Raw genomic sequence first — 3,587 nt, forward strand, 5'->3', positions numbered from 1 at the left:
TTTAGAATATACAGTGACTATAAGATGTGTTTCATGATAGTCATCCCCATGTACTACCACATCTTACATACACTATAGTATATTCAAGGTCTTTATCAAAACAACAATAGTATATCACAATATAAAAATATGAAGAAAGATAAAGTCATTGCCATTAATAAAATGTAAATTATATTAAACAAAGATTGTTTACACAAAGAGTTATAAAAGCCCTTAGCCACAAGTTGGCTATCCGGGCACCCACTCTTTCACTAAGTCTTTTTGGGATGAAGAACTCTCTAGTGCTTGTTATCTGATTAATCACTGCCCTTCAAGTGCTTTGAATTTTAAAACTCCCAGAGAATAGTGGAGAGGAACTCCTGCAGATTACAAACAACTAAAAGTATTTGGTTGCTTGACTTATGCTCATGTCAAACAAGGAAAACTGGATCCAAGGGCATTAAGGTGTATTTTTATAGGCTACCCTGATGGAAAAAATGGCTATAAAGTTTGAAACTTAGAAACCTCAGGACCAAGATTTTTTGTGACAAGAGACATAACATTTGATGAAAACAAGATGGGTTACAAATTAAAGGAAAACCATATTGTATCAAATGAAGAAATAAGCAGCAAATTACAAGTTGAGATGGAGCAGGATACTGAAGACAGGAAAGGTGACAGAAAAGGTGATCAAGAGACAGAAGGGTCAAATTCAGAGCAAGAAGAGCATGTTGATTATACAAGATCATATATGCTAGCAAGAGATAGACAAAGGAGGGAAATCAGAATTCCTAAACGTTACATACAAGATGATTTAGTCTTTTTTGCTCTCAATGTATCTACTGGTGTGGACAGAACAGAACATATTTCTTACCAATAATCCATTTCCATTAAATAGAAGGAAAATTGGATTAGATACATGAAAGAAGAATATGACTCACTCGTCAAGAACAAGACATGGGTATTGGTACCTAAACCAACGGATCAAAAGGTAATAGGATGCAAATGGGTGTTCAAGTTAAAGGATATTAATTGTGCAGATACTAAGGTAAAATACAAAGCAAGACTAGTTGCAAAGGGGTTCACTCAAGTAGAAGGAATAGACTTTCATGAAATATATTCACCAGTTGTGAAGCACTGATCAATTAGGAATGTATTAGCCCTAGACACACAATTGAATCTGGAAGTGGAACAACTAGATGTTAAGACATCATATATCAAATCTCAGCAAATAAAAATAAAGTATGCTTTTTGAAGAAGTCACTTTATGGCCTTAAACAAATTCCAATGCAATGGTATCGAAGGTTTGATGAATTCATAACGATTATTCAGTTTGAAAGGAGTAGCTTTGACAGTTGTGTGTATGTGAAAAGAGTTAGAGATCAGATTAAAACTATTCTTCTATTGTATGTAGACGATATGCTCATTGCTAACTCAGATAAGCAAGAACTTGAAGGGTTAAAAAGAAAACTGAACTCTGAGTTCGAAATGAAAGAGGTGGGTAAAGCAAAGATAATAGTAGGGATGGACATCCAGAGAAGTAAAAACAGGAAGCTGCTATTCTTGAACCAAACTTCCTATTTCAGAAAGGTGTCGATCAAATTCCGAATGCATGAGTCCAAAACAATGGGTACACCATTAGGACAACATTTTAGATTGTCTGCAGAAAAAAGTCACCAAAAGATGAGACATAGATACTAGACATGAAAGGTGTTCCTTATGCAAATGTTGTTGGAAGCATTATGTATGAATGATGTGTAGCCGGCCGGACTTAGCATGTTCCATAAGTGTCATATCGAGATTTGTGGCAAATCGTGGAAGAATGCATTGGGTTGCATTAAAATGAACTTTGAGGTATTTAAAAGGAACAGATGATACTGGATGATATTCAGAAGACAAGACAACTTGGAGCAGCCATTGGAAGGTTATGTGGACTTTGATTTCGCAAGGGAACTTAGACACAAGAAAATCCCTCATAGGGTATATCTTTACTCTATTTGGCTCAGCAATTAGCTGGAAGACAACACTTCAATAGGTTGTAGCTTTATCCACTACCAAAGCTGAGTATATTGCCTTAACAAAATCCATAAAGGAGGCTGCCTGGCTTAAGGGAATTATGGCAGAGCTTGGGATTGATCAGAAACAACTAAAGATACACTGTTACAATCAAAGTGCAATTCATCTCATCAAACATCAAGCTTATCATGAGAGGAGTAAGCACATTGACATCAAGCTACACTTCGTGAGAGATGTTCTGAATAAGAGACAGATTATTGTAGAAAATATACCTACAAGTGAGAACCCGACTGATATGCTAACCAAGTCATTGCTACAAACCAAGTTTAGGCACTACCAAGACTTGGTTAGCATAGGTAAGATAACCTAGTTCTCTAAGTGGAGGAAGGTAACCAACCTTTGAAGACAAGGTGGAGAATTGTTAGATGTGTCTCTCAAAGTTGGATAAGCATGAATCAAGAAGTCTCAGCTGAAAGCAGTCAAAGTAAATATAATTGGTTGCTACTGGAAGTTATGGACAGTTAAGTTGGTTATTCTGATATTGATTTGCATGACTGGAAACTTGGAGTGTTAACTGGGAAAAGACCAATATATATACTCTAAAGGGATTCAACGAGGGGCAGTAGAAAGCATTCAGAAGTTCAATTCCAAAGGCGATTCAAGAGTAATAGTCATAGTTGGCTAAGAGTTGTTCTTAGTGTTCTTTATGTGATTGATCTTGGATCAAAGCTTTGTAATTAAACACTTATCTTGATCAATAAAGTGGTTATGATTCCTCCCGTGGATGTAGACTCAACAAAAGAGTCAAACCACGTAATTGCTTGAGTGTTCTTGATTTGTTCTTATTTCTGTGTATTAGTGTGAGCTCTTATGCGTGTGTTTCTGTGGATCAAGGAGTTTGGAAATCGGTGGTTTACATTAACACTATAGATCACATATCAATAATATTCTGGATATTGACAGATTTTATGTACATGTTAAGAGCAATATTTTTCATAAATATCGGTATATAATATATAATACTTCTTCGAGAGCAATAATCAATAAATGTATATATCTACAATCAAATGAATATTATCTAGAATATTTTCAGATATTAGATCTAATATCAATATTTCAAAAATATTTATAATCTTATATCTTATCTGAATGTTTTTGAAAGATATTTGATTATCTGAATGTTCTTCAGGAATATTGAAAATATAATCTTATATTTTCAAATATAAATTATATATATATATATATATCATATTTGATATTATATTCTTGAGGAAAATTTATCATCCTAGATCAATATTCTTCAAGAAAATTAAGGATTCATAGATTTCAGATCTTAAATCATAGTCTGACTTAGATAATTAATACAAAATTATGGTATGCTACAAGCATCAACATGAAACTAAAAATTTGTGCAATTTCAAGAGAAATAACATAAATAAAAAGTTGTGTTGCTTCAAGAACATCAATACAAAATTATAAATTGTGCTACTTCTGGAGGATCAATGTCTATATAAAAAAATATTATATTTTTAAAAATATGTTGTGCCCTTTAGGAGACCAACTTAAAAATATAAAACATTCGTGTTGATAAC

The sequence above is a fragment of the Henckelia pumila genome, chromosome 4 (genome assembly GCF_033568475.1).
Source record: "Henckelia pumila isolate YLH828 chromosome 4, ASM3356847v2, whole genome shotgun sequence".
NCBI lineage: Eukaryota > Viridiplantae > Streptophyta > Magnoliopsida > Lamiales > Gesneriaceae > Henckelia > Henckelia pumila.